Below are 13,885 nucleotides of genomic sequence, written 5' to 3' on the forward strand. Positions count from 1 at the left end.
AAAAAACTTCACAAAAAACCTATACTTCTTCATACTGTTGAAAAAAAGTGAAATAAAACGTAATAAAAAATGTGAATGTAAATAAAAATGATATAGCTGAAAACATCACAAAAACAAGCTCCCATACAGCTCCATCAGTGGAAAAATAAATAAAAAGATATAGCTCTCAGAATACAGCGATGTAAAAACAATTTATTTTCTATAGAATGGTTTTGTGGTATCACTAGGGTGCGTATCTTCAGAAACATGAGTTAGCCACAATATATATAATGTATTGGTCACTACACTGGCAGATTTGCATTTTCATTCTGCAAGACCCATTGCTGGTTGTTACTGGAAAACACCCATGAAGTCAAAATCATTATGACACCCGTAGATGAATTCCCAGAGTGGTATAATTCCAAATTGGGGTCAGTTGAGGAAGGATTCTGCTCTTTTGGAACTTAGGGGCTTTGCAAATGGAGTCTGAAAACTATTGTTGGAAAATCTGGTCTTCAAAAGTCAAAAAGCACTCTTTCACTCCTGAGTAGTGTTGAGCGATACCATCCGATACTGAGAAATATCGGATCGGATTGGATCGGACCGATACCCAAAAAGTATCGGGTATCGCCGATTCCATTACCGGAAGTCCCATGCAAGTCTATGGGACAGAAATATGGGGGGAAGAGTGTGGGCGGTGCGTGGGCGGACACTGTGAGTGTCTGTGTGTGCGGGCGGGGTCTGTACGGGCCTCTCAGGGACCTATGTGGGCCTCTGTATTCCTCCATCACTGTAAAAAAAAGTCCCTAGTCTCACTTTTGGCGTTGCTGTGTGAGAAGGGACTTTTATCTACAGTAGCGGAGAAATACGGTGCGGAAGGATACCTAATTCCCGTCATTGTATTCCTGAGGCCCGTAGAGAGCTGATGCTGCTGTTCTCCATGGGAGATAGTCGTGGGACACTCGTTGATTTCTGCGGATCAGGGATTATATATGTTGTTTGTTATTTTCATATTTTTCTCACAGATGACACTGGCTTCGGGGATCAAAGTGACAAGTGAAGGTGAGTATGTACTCTATGTTATATGTACTGTATGTCTATATGTATGTATTGTATGAATGTATTGTATGTAGTATGTATGTTGTATGCATGTTGTATGTATGTTGCATGTATGTAGCATGTTGTATGTATGTTGTATGAATGTAGTATGTATGTAGTATGTATGTATGTTGCATGAATGTAGTATAAATGTTGTTTGTATGTAGTATGTAGTATGTGTGTATGTTGTATGAATGTAGTATATATGAAGTATGTATGTAGTATATATGTATGTTGTATGAATGTAGTATATATGTTGTATGTATGTAGCTTGTATGTATGAATGTAGTATATATGAAGTATGTACAGTATGTAGTATGTATGTATGTTGTATGAATGTAGTATATATGAAGTATGTATGTAGTATGTATGTATGTTGCATGAATGTAGTATATATGAAGTATGAATGTAGTATGTATGTTGTATGAATGTAGTATATATGAAGTATGTATGTAGTATGTATGTATGTTGCATGAATGTAGTATATATGAAGTATGTATGTAGTATGTATGTATGTTGCATGAATGTAGTATGTATGTAGTATGTATGTAGTATGTATGTATGTATGTTGTATGAATGTAGTATAAATGTTGTATGTATGTATGTATGTTGTATGAATGTAGTATATATGAAGTATGTATGTAGTATGTAGTATGTATGTATGTTGTATGAATGTAGTATGTATGTAGTATGTATGTAGTATGTATGTATGTTGTATGAATGTAGTATATATGTTGTATGTATGTAGTATGTATGTATGTTGTATGAATGTAGTAAGTATGTAGTATGTATGTATGTTGTATGAATGTAGTATATATGAAGTATTTATGTAGTATGTAGTATGTATGTATGTATGTATGTATTAATGTAGTATGTATGTAGTATGTATGTATGTTGTATGAATGTAGTATATATGAAGTATGTATGTAGTATGCATGTTGTATGAATGTAGTATATATGTAGTATGTATGTTGTAAGAATGTAGTATACATGAAGTATGTATGTAGTATGTATGTTGTATGAATGTAGTATATATGTAGTATGTATGTATGTTGTATGAATGTAGTATGTATGTAGTATGCATGTTGTATGAATGTAGTATATATGTAGAATGTATGTAGTATATATGTATGTTGTATGAATGTAGTATATATGAAGTATGTATGTAGTATGTATCTATGTTGTATGAATGTAGTATATATGTAGTATGTATGTAGTATGTAGTATGAATGTATGTTGTATGAATGTAGTATGTATGTAGTATGTATGTAGTATGTATATTTATTTATTTTTTACATTCAACACATTAGCCGGATGATGGGACTACTACTGTCCCATCATTGGCTAATGTGTCAATCACTGTCATTGTAGCAGGCATCGCCCGATCGGACTTGTAGTCCCATTGGACGATGCCTGCACACACACAAGACCCCCGGCAGGCCCGCATAGACCCCCGAGAGGCCCGTACAGGCCCCGGTAGGCCCTCACAGGGCCCTGGCAGGCCTGCATAGACCCCCGAGAGGCCTGTACAGGCCCCCGACAGCCGGCACAGGCCCCCGGCAGGCCCGTACAGGCCCCGGCAGGCCCGCACAGGGCCCCGGCAGGCCCGCATAGACCCCCGAGAGACCCGTACAAACCCCCGACAGCCAGCACAGGCCCTCGGCAGGCCCGTACAGGCCCCCGGCAGGCCCGCACAGGGCCCCGGCAGGCCCGCATAGACCCCCGAGAGGCCCATACAGGCCCCTAACAGCCGGCACAGGCCCCTGGCAGGCCCGTACAGACCCCCCACAGTCGGCACAGACCGCGCATCATGGTGCGCACAGACCGCGCATCATGATGACATCATTTCAGCAGCCAATCACATCCACAACAGTGGCTCATTGCATTATGGGGACTTCCGATTCCGGTATCCGATATTGAAAAAATATCGGTACTCGGTATCGGATTTCCGATACAGCGAATATCGGCCGATACCCGATATTTGCAGTATCGGAATGCTCAACACTACTCCTGAGTCTAGCCATGTGGCCAAATAGTAATGTACAGCTGTATGTAGTGTATTGTCACTTTCACGAGAAATTATGCAGCTTTTTTTAACTATTTCCCCTTGTAAAACTGTAAAATTTCAGGCTAAAACAACATCTTAGTGATAAAAATGTAATTATTTTCACTGCCCAATGGTATAAAACTTTGTGAAAAACTTGTGGAGTCAATATGCTCACTACACTACTAGATGATTTTAGTGTAGTTTGTAAAATAGGGTCACTTATGGGGGTCCTGCTGTCCTGACACCTCAGAAGCTCTGCCAATGTGACATGGCACCCACAAATCATTTCTGGCAAATCTGCAATTCGATATGACGCTCCTTCCCTTCTGAGCTTTGCACTGTGCCTGAAAAGTAGTTTCCGACCACAGATTTTGTGAAATGCCTGTGGAATTTAAATGCTCACTACACCCGTAAAGAAATTCTTTCAGAGATATAGTTTCCAAAATGAGGTCACTTGTGGAAGTTTCTGGTGTTTTTGCATCTCAGCCAATGTGACATGGTATCTGCAATGTATTCTAGCAAAAATTGTGCTCCAAAAGACAAATAGTCCTCATTCCCCTCAAGTCCTCCTGTGTACCCAAATAAGAGTTTTTGACCACTAATGGGGCGTAATGACTCAGCGTCAATGAGAAAAATTTAGCTACCTGTGCAGGGCAGGGGGAATATTCTTAAGGGCCTGTTACACATAGCGATATCGCTAGCAATATCGCTAAAGCGCCACTGATTTTGTGACGCAGCAGTGATAACGCTCGCGATATCGCTACATGTGATACTCACCTCTGACCAGCTCCCCCACTGGTTATCGGTGATCGCGCGAGATCGGCCTGGTCCATTTCTCGTCGTCGGCTTCCTGCTGGTGCCGACGAACGAGCCTTGGACGGGGGCGGAAGATGGTCACCCTCGCCGCGTCTGACAGGTGAGTACGAACGCTGACCGCTGCTGCATCGCTAGTGAGATCTGCCTGTTTGGCAGCTCACTAGCGACCATTTAGCGATGCACCAGCGATCCTGACCGAGTCATATCGTGGTCGTGATCGCTGGTGCATCGCTAAATGTAACGGGGCCTGTAGTTATGCCAGACATACTATTCCTTTGCTTAGTAAGTTAAGGGAAATGAGTCATTGTTTGATGTGAGATTGTCCGCTGACCCATTATGTATGTTAATTTGTGTAATATCTGCTGATTGTGGATTGCATCAGCCTCCTGCAGTGCACTAGTTCGTATCATTTGGATGAAAACTAATTGAACTAGCAAATAATGAAGGAACATCCATGATTATCTCCCATCAAATCCTGTGTGACACAATGCCTTAAATGGGAGCTGAAGGATATAAATGGAGCTTGCTCCTGTCACTGGTGTGAGTCTACGGAACTTTAGCCTGGAGAAGGGACACATCAGACCCTCATTTTTGCCTGTGATGGCAGGGTTCTTCATGAAGAAAAAATAGATGGCAGTCTATGTCTCTGTTTAGATTTCAAGGAATGAAATGAAATTACTGTCTGAGATCCATGCCCCCTTCCTCTGATTCCTGATCTGTTTAGCCACATTGTGGGAGCTAAGGCGTTCTCCAAGTTGGATTTAAGGGGAGCCTACAAACTGGTTAGAATAAGAGGATGGGATGAATGGAAGACAGCGTTCAATACCCGTGAGGGTCATTTTGAGAGTCTGGCCTTTCAGTCTGACAAATGTGCTTGCGGTATTTCAGCATTTCATCAATTATATTTTCCATCATTTGGTGTGTAGGTTTGTGATGGTCTATCTAGATGATATTTTGGTTTACTCTCCTGACTTGGAGACACATCGGGGCATGTTAAAAAGGTGCTGCAAATATTAAGAGATAATAGATTATTTGGCAAATTAGAAAAATGTGTTTTCGCCGTCCAGGAGGCGCAGTTTTTGGGGTACCTATTGTCATCTTCAGGTTTTAGGATGCATCCTGAGAAGATCCGTGCTGTCCATGATTGGGACCATCCAGAGAACTTGGAGACCCTACAAGTTTTTTGGTCTTTACTAATTTTTAACAGAAATTCATCCAGAATTATTCAGTAATTGTGAAACCCCTTACTGACATGACAAGGAAGGGGTTGGATTTTTCCAAATGGTCGGATGATGCCCTGCAGGCTTTTTCCTCTCTTAAGAGTTGTTTAGCCATGGCTCCTATACTTAGCCCACCCAATGTTTTCCATCCCTTTTTTGTGGAGGTTGATGTGTCGGAAGTGGGAGTTGGGGTTGTGCTGTTTCAGGGTTCATCCCCTGGTAAATGGCGTCCATGTGCCTTCTCTTCTAAAAAATTTTCTTCAGCTGAGAGAAATTATGACGTGGGTAATATTACTGTTATTACTGACCATAAGAACTTGTCATATCTTCAATCAGCTAAACGTCTCAACCCCAAGCAAGCTAGGTAGTCCCTATTTTTTACTAGGTTGATACTTTTTCCCAGAGCTTCCCTGGTGGTGGTGACCATGAGGATCCTGTCTGGAAGAGTGTAGTCATTTCAGCATTGTACCCTGAGCTGGAGGGTGAGGTGTTGGAGGCCCATGGGGACACCCCGGCTTCCTGCAATTCAGGAAGGTTATTTGTGCCACCAAAACTGCACCGCAAAGTAAATGGGAAACATCACAACTCTGCACTTGCTGGTCATCCAGGTGGTAGGGCAACCTTGGACCTCCTTTCTCGCAGTTTTTGGTGGCCAGGGTTGCATCGGGATGTTGTTGAACAAGTAGCTGCTTGTAGTATCTGCGCACATTCTAAAGTATCGCATATCCATCCGTCTGGTACCTTCTTCCACTACTTATTCCTGGTAAACCATGGACACACTTGTCCATAGATTTTATTACTGACCTACAGGTATCTGCACGCAAGACTGTGGTTTTTGTGCTTGTAGATAGGTTCAGTAAAATTCCAAATGCCAAGACTCTTGCTCAGGTGTTTATAAATGTGATTGTGAAGCTTCACGTGGTTCCCTCCGATGTGGTGTCAGATCAGGGGACCCAGTTTGTTTCCAAGTTCTGGAAGGCATTCTGTTCTCCACTGGGGGTTCAGCTATCCATTTCCTCTGCCTTCCATAGCCAGTCGAATGGACAGACCGAGCGCACTAACCAGAATTTAGAGACCTACCTCAGGTGTTTTGTCTCTGAAAATCAGGAGGATTGGGCATCCTACTTACCGCTGGCAGAATTTGCTATCACTAATCACCTTCAAGAATCTACCGGAATGTCACCGTTCTTTGGTGCATTCAGTTACCATCCACAGTTTAGTACTTTTAGCGGGGGAGGTGCTTTGGAAGTTCTGGAAGAGGAATGTTTTGGTTTGTGGCAGTGGGTTCTGAGTAATTTGAAGGTTATGGGGGACAGGTTCAAATATATGGCTAACATAAAATGCTTGCCAGGTCTGGATCTGAATGTGAAAGACTTTGTGTGGTTGTCTACTGGGAATATCAGATTGAAGGTTCCTTTCTGGAAGTTGGGACCTAAATTTATTGGACCCTATAAAATAGCCACCGGCATTAATCCAGCAGCGTTTTGTCTTGAGCTACGTTAGGCTCTTAAGAACTACAATGTCTTCCATAGGTCTTTGCTCAAGAGGCATGTGGAACCTCTTGAGCCCTCATCCCTACTACCGCCCCTAATAAAGGTTGATGGAAATCTTGAGTTTCAGATTTCAAAGATTGTAGATTCTCACCTTCAACATCGTTCCCTACAATACTTTGGTGCACTGGAAGGGTTACAGCCCAGAGGAAAGGATGTGGGTCTTGGCATCAGAGGTAAATGCCCCTAGGCTGGTTTATTTATTTCACCCCTCTTATCCTGAGAAACCTGGTCCTGAGTGTCCAGAGGCCACTTGTAGAAGAGGAGGTACTGTCACAGGTGTGTCAGAGACTGCAGACAGTTGCACTGCATCTAGCTGCAGAAGGTCTCTGCATTTGGCCTTGCAGACACCTTCTTAACCCTTCTGACATTTTGTCCCAGTGGGAACCTTTCTACGGCTCTAAGTGACACACCTGAACCTGAGTGTTCATAGACTCCCAACCTGCTGCTGGTAGTTGCCAATGATATTTCCATTTCCCCTGTTGAGGCTTGACGCTATCGCAGTCGGTTATTTTCCTCTTTGGTGTTGCTGGTCGACATCTGTGCTACATCTGAGTCTACTCAAGATAAGTGTTCCCTTTTTTGCCTATCCCAGCTGCTTTTAGTGGCAGTGGGGATCGACTAGTGCTCACCCTGTCATTCCCTAAGTAGGGCTTATTGCCAGGGTCAGGCAGGGATTAGGTTCCTGCTCGGCGATAGATGCAGAACCTATACAGGGACATTTAGAGTAGACAGTGTGACTTTAGATCTGCCTACAGGTCAACATTAGAGATGAGCGAATATTTCCATGTTCGGTTAGGCTCATGTTTGCTGAATTTGCAATATTCGCAGATTTGATCTTTGATTAAATCGTCGAATATAGCCGAGCATACACAGCACAAAAGCCGGTGTTTCCCATGCTGTGTGACAGAGTGGGAAACACTGACGTAGCGCTTCTGATTGTCGATTAAGTCATCCCTGCCAGTCAGAGATACACGGTTCCCATGCTGTCAGATGACAGCGTGAGCGCTCAGCTGTGATCAGAGGTATAAAGTTGATGTCACATATGAGAAGTGAGTTCATTCGCTGTGAACTCGCAGGAATGGACTGATGGCACCGTCAGCATCAGACAGGGAATAGCAGTTCACAGGCAGACACTGAGCACATAGTGCTCAGTGTCTACTGGATGACAGGCTGCATGGTCGCACGTAACTATGCAGTCTGACATCTAGATGTAGCAGTGCTAGACCCATTGTGTGACAAATGGATTAGCAGCATCTCTGCGGAAAGGTGAGGAATATTGTTGTTTTTTTTACCTCTTTTGCAGATGACGAGGGCATTGGGGGAATAGGCGAGGTCGTAAGTATGCTTTAACTAAGATTATTAATGGAGCCTGTGTCTTACTTTCAATTTAAGGGCTTTTTTCTGGGTGTCTGTATTATCTTACAATGTGACTATGGGCTTAGTAATGGGGGTGTCTTATTGACCTCTCACCATTACTAACCTCGGGGATGATGTCACCTGACAATAAAAAGGTGACATCAACCCCTCCCAACTATCACCCCACTTGCCACAGCTACAGGGCAAGTGGGAAGAGCGAGGCTAAGTGCCAGAAATGATGCATCTTAGAGATGCGCCTTTTTTGGGGTGGCTGAGAGCTGATGTTTTAAGCCTGGGGGGCAGTATACATGGCTTCTTCCTAGGCTATTAATATCAGCCTATCACCTGTCACCCTGTGATTTTACTGAACGCAGTACATGAATTGCCAGCTTTTATACTATGTTTTACTGAATGTTACCGACTTTTACTGATTTTAAGAGAATGCTCGTGTTACCAATCACGAATCCGAATGTAACATATACGTGATGAATTTACGTTTTGCTATTGTTTTCCAAACATATTCGCTCATCTCTAGTCTCCACTCCCCGCTTACCTAGTGTTGGGCTCCCTTCCCCTCATCCTTTCGTGGTCCACTTAGTCTTTCCTACACTGTGCGTGACAAAGTGGCATCAATTCCATGACAGTAGAAATAGTATAATAGCAACCAACATATCTTTCACTACAGCTAACTCAGCAGATGGAGATCCAAACAGGAATGTTCACATTTCCACAAATTAGTGTTAACGCAGCAACAGCAGGCATAGAAGACATCACAGACTGCAATTACTCAACATCAATGCAGCAAACTAAAAACTACAACATTGCCAAGCCTGTACAGTCTGCTATTGGGGTGCAAAAGTCCTTGGCGATCCATGACATGTTCATCTGCTATTGGGGTGCAAAAGTCCTTGGCGATCCATGACATGTTCATCTTGATGAAAGTTAGGTGGTCCACACTTTCAGGGGACAGCCGGCTGCACTTATCCATCAGGACACTACTGGCAGCACTGAAAACATGTCCTGAGAGAACGCTGGCTGCTGGGCATGATAAAACTTCCAAGGCATGAGAGGTCAGGCCATTAATCCATTTTTGCAGACCAAAATGTAAAAGGGTACAAACTCTCCCTGATACTCCTCCACCATCCTCTCCATTTGTTCACCACGTCATACTTGGACTCTGTTGTGCTGGTGCATGAGCTAGTCTAAAAATGTGTCAAAGGACTCACAGAAATTGCTTCTGACATTTACACTACTGTTGATGCAGCTAATGTTTTAGCATTGACAAATTGACATGCCAGAGGTTAGAAGTCTACAGCTGCGATGCACACTGTATGTCTCCTACTGTCTTTGGGAAAACCTCTCTTAAGGTTGTGTAAAATCATGTTTCGATACTCCAGCATTCACGGGTCTATTTCCAGGGCGGAAAGCATCTGGCAAAATGTTGTCTTGTAACGTGGATCTAGCAGAGTGGCAACCCAGAAGTCAGCACTATTTTGAATCATAACTATAGGGGGATCATGTTGCAGATAGTGCAGCAAGAAGGCACTCATATGTCTGGCTCTTCCATGAGGTCCAAGCCCATGTTGTGTTGGTGGCTGGGTAACACTGATGCTTGTTTCCTCCGTCCCCTCCTGCCAACCATGAACAGCAAAGAGGGGATGATTATCCTCTTCATCTCCTGACAGTAGCTCACCACCACCACCTCCTCCTCCTCCATTTGTTGCTCGGCTCTTGCACCTTCACTAACAGTTTGTCTGGTATCACCAGTCCCCTCGATCTCAGTAATCTACCCTCCCTTGGCACCAGCCTGTGTGATGACAGTCTTGAACTTTGAGACAATGCTATTCCTTTTGCATTTTCCTTTGCTTCTTCCTCATCCTCTGGAACCACTAAATCTTTAATTAGGTTATTCAAAGTCTGCTCCAGCATGTAGATGACGAAAAAGTGATGCTGATTATGGCATCATAAGTGCTTACCATCTCAGTAGCCAAAACTGTGCAGAAGGGTGCAGAGGTCCTTAATCTGTGCCCACTCTGTAAACACGAGATGCACCACGTCCGTACTGCATTGGCCCAGGCTATACGGCATAGCATACTGCGTCAGGGCTCCTTGCTGCTGCCACAGTCGCTGCATCACATATCAACCTGTGGTGTGCAAATGGCAGAAGTGAGCACCCAGCTTCTGTGCTTCCTGCAACAGCTCACCCAAGCCACGATAGCCACCAAGTTGAGGACATAAGCCATGCAAGGTACGTGTGTAAACTTGCATTGGCGGGCTGCCACCAAGTTTGCATCATTATCAGACACAGCCTTCCCTTGATGTAGGTTCAGCAGAGACAGCCATTGCTCAAACTCAGCCTGCAGATCTGTCCACAACTCTTCAGCTGTATGACTGTGATCTAAAAAGGCATATAAATTTTAACACTGCTTGAATGCAGTGAGCCCTGACTGCGCAGTACGGAGGTGGTGTGTATTCGCTGTGCACTGTTGGAACATGTGTCACATTAAGGCAGAGGTTGAGGGTGCAGGTGGAGGCCCTAGAGGAGGAGGACGCAGAAGTAGTGGAGAGAGTGTGAAATGCAGAGATTTACCTGCAAGACTTTGGGATTCCAAGACTTTTGGAGCAGCCCCTTCTCCGCCAGATGTCACAGCCACCAGAGTCACCCAGTGCCCTGTCATCAAGATGTAACGTCCTTCGCCATGCTTACTCGTCCAAGTGTCTGTGGTGAAATGCACCCTGGCAGACATACATTTAGTTAAGGAATGGTTGATGTTGACTACGACATGCTGGTGTAGCGCAGGCACAGCTTTCTTGGAGATTTAATGGTGACTGGGCAACTGGTACTGGGAGACTGCAATGGCAATCCGCTTTCGGAAACTGTCTGTACCCACCAGGTAAAAAAGCAGCATGTCCGTGGCCAACAGATTGGAGATGGTGAAGTTCAACCTCTTAGCTTTTTCACGTGTAGGGGGAAATAATCTTTTAAGTAGCCACAACTGTGGAACAGAGGGCTGGCTGCGGTATAGAGAGGATGGAATACGGTGAACCGGACAAACTGTAGGAAATGTTATGGTAGATTCATAAAGTTGTAGTGTGCTTGTAATCTGAGATGGGTCAAAAACAGCTAGCATGTCGGCTTCTGTTACAGTTGATCGGCCCCACTCAGCCTGACTGGAGCGGGTAAAGAACCGGAGGTTCTGCGGTCTCTGACCTGCATTATAATACTTGGCACTGTAACAGAGGAGGAAGAATAAGCAGCTGATGCTGTTGATAGGGCAGCTGATGGTTGTTGAGGTCCGCATTTCATCTCAGTGGGAGTGCCAGAGTAACGCATGTTGATTGCGCATGTGAAGGCTCATCATGTAGTAGTCAAATTATTGCACTTTTTCCCATTACTCAGTTATTTTTGCAAAGTTGGAAGATAACATAAGTCGGGTCATGCTTTGCAGTGTCAAAAAAAGGCCCAGGTTAGGCAACCCTTGACGCTCCTGCAAGCTGCAGACCCGCGAATGCTGCTGGCCACAGCCACAGTTGTGGCTGAGGATGCAGTGCTCATCGTGGTTATATCACTCAGTGGCTGAGCTGTACAGTGCAACATAACCTCCTTATCTTCCTCCACCTCCTCAGATGACCTACTCAGCTGCGTGCTTCTCTTGTCACGCTAGGTGGCATCTGAGGAATGGGATCATCTTATGTTATCCCATTCCTCACCCTGAGAGTCACACTCCTCCTTTTCCTGACCTGACAGCACAGTACAGTTTGTGTGAGCCTCAGATATCTGAGTCTCATCAGGATTATCTCCTCCACAGGGGATGAGGGTCAGGATGCTGCTTGGACCCTACTTTGTCCTGCCCTGGATCCAAGCTAAAAATATTTTGTGCATCGGTGCAGATCATTTCTTTCTCTTGTCTCTGCAACTCTTTGGAATAAACTTCTGATGCTCATGACATAAAATGTCTGAAAAGCTCTGTAGACTCACCCATCTCTGGTTCCCTATAGTCAGTTGGGCAGTTGGAGAGTTGTGACACAGTGGGAAACAAGAATAATTGGGGTGTCATCTTTGGGAACTGTACAGTGTGTGATGTTGAAGTGGAGGAAACGGAGGAGAAGCCACTTGAAACTGCACTTGCCATCCACTCAAGCACATGCTCTTTCTGGCTCTCATCAAAAAGATGTACCACTGTGCGGCTGCCAAAGAAAGGTAGTGGAGCAGCCTATCCAGTAACAGAAATTGTCAGTTGTGTTTGTATAGGTCGTGATGTTGTTGGTTGACTAGTGCTTTCACTAGTTTAGTAGGAGCACACTATTAGCAACAAAAAAATAGATTTTTTTTACTCTGCACCAGCTCTGCACACAGCTGAATTTTAGCGGCACTAAATGACAAGGTGAAATATGGCGTGCTGCATTAGTAGCAGAAGAAAGAATTGTTTAAGTGTGGATGAGGCCTGTGTAACAAAAAAGATATGCTCCAAACAATTTCAAGGTGAGATCTCCCTACTGAATCATGTTAGTGTAGTGCAGAAGAGACCTCGCTGCACAGTGAGAATGTACAGCGTACTCGCAAACAGAAAAATAAATCAGATACTCGGGACCACAGCCGGGAAACAAATACAGTCCGTGATGTTGCTGTGGGCGACTGCACTGCCGTGTACACTGAGGATGTCAGACATCTTGGCTCCCCTTGGCTCTGTGTTGCCTCACACAGTAGATCTCTGCAGACCTACTGCTCTGCCTGCATGCAAGACCAAAACTGACACACCCAACTCTTTGCTGCAGGGTTTTTTTTAGAATCACAGCTCTGTGTTGCCTCACACAGTAGATCTCTGCAGACCTACTGCTCTGCCTGCATGCAAGACCAAAACTGACACACCCAACTCTTTGCTGCAGGGTTTTTTTTACAATCACAGCTATGCCTGTGACTGCAATGCATTCCAATGGCCTCCATATGCTTGTTTGCACATCATGTGGGACACATAGTGACCCTTACATATGACACCGGTCACTGCCTTACATTATTAACAAAATAAAGAATTGTTTCAGTGTGGATGAGACTTATATAACAGAAAATATTCTCCAAACAATTTCAAAATGAGATCTCCTCAACTATATAAAGTTAGCAACAGAAGAAATAATTCTTTCAGTGTGGATGAGGCCTATATAACAGAGAAAATATGCTCCAAACAGTTTCAAAGTGAGATCTCCACTACTATATCACATTAGAAACAGAAGAAAGAATTGTTTCAGTGTGAATGAGTCCTCTATATACCAAAGAAGATATGCTCCAAACAATTTCAAACTGAGATCTCCCCTACTGTACACATTAGTATCAGAAGAAAGTATTTTTTTTTCATAGAATCATAGAATCATAGAATCATAGAATCGTAGAGTTGGAAGGGACCTCCTGGGCCATCTGGTCCAACCCCCTGCTCAAAGCAGGATTCGCTAAATCATCCCAGTCAGATGTCTGTCCAGCCTCTGTTTGAAGACTTCCATTGAAGGAGAACTCACCACTTCTCGTGGCAGCCTGTTCCACTCATTGATCACTCTAACTGTCAAAAAGTTTTTTCTAATATCTAATCTGTGTCTCCTCCCATTCAGTTTCATCCCATTGCTTCAGTCTTTCCTTGTGCAAATGAGAATAAAGTTGATCCTTCTACAATGTGACAGCCCTTTAGATATTTGTAGACAGCTATTAAGTCTCCTCTCAGTCTTCTCTTTTGCAAACTAAACATTCCCAAATCCTGCAACCTTTCCTCATAAGACAGGGTTTGCAGACCGGTCACCATTCTGGTCGCTCTTTTCTGAACTTGCTCCAG

General features: G+C 44.0%; 2 protein-coding genes across 3 annotated transcripts in view; one reads left to right on the forward strand and one right to left on the reverse strand.

Moving 5' to 3' along the window:
• Positions 1 to 13,885, reverse strand: part of LOC141100710 (uncharacterized) — a 503,724-nt gene that overhangs the window by 459,754 nt on the left and 30,085 nt on the right. The gene's annotated exons all lie outside the window — the stretch shown is intronic.
• The window catches only part of LOC141100711 (uncharacterized), a 162,809-nt gene that overhangs the window by 62,831 nt on the left and 86,093 nt on the right, over positions 1 to 13,885 (forward strand). The window lies entirely within an intron of this gene.

This window comes from Dendrobates tinctorius, unplaced genomic scaffold (assembly GCF_039654945.1).
Source record: "Dendrobates tinctorius isolate UK_male_01 unplaced genomic scaffold, ASM3965494v1 ptg000107l, whole genome shotgun sequence".
NCBI classification, from domain to species: Eukaryota; Metazoa; Chordata; class Amphibia; order Anura; family Dendrobatidae; genus Dendrobates; species Dendrobates tinctorius.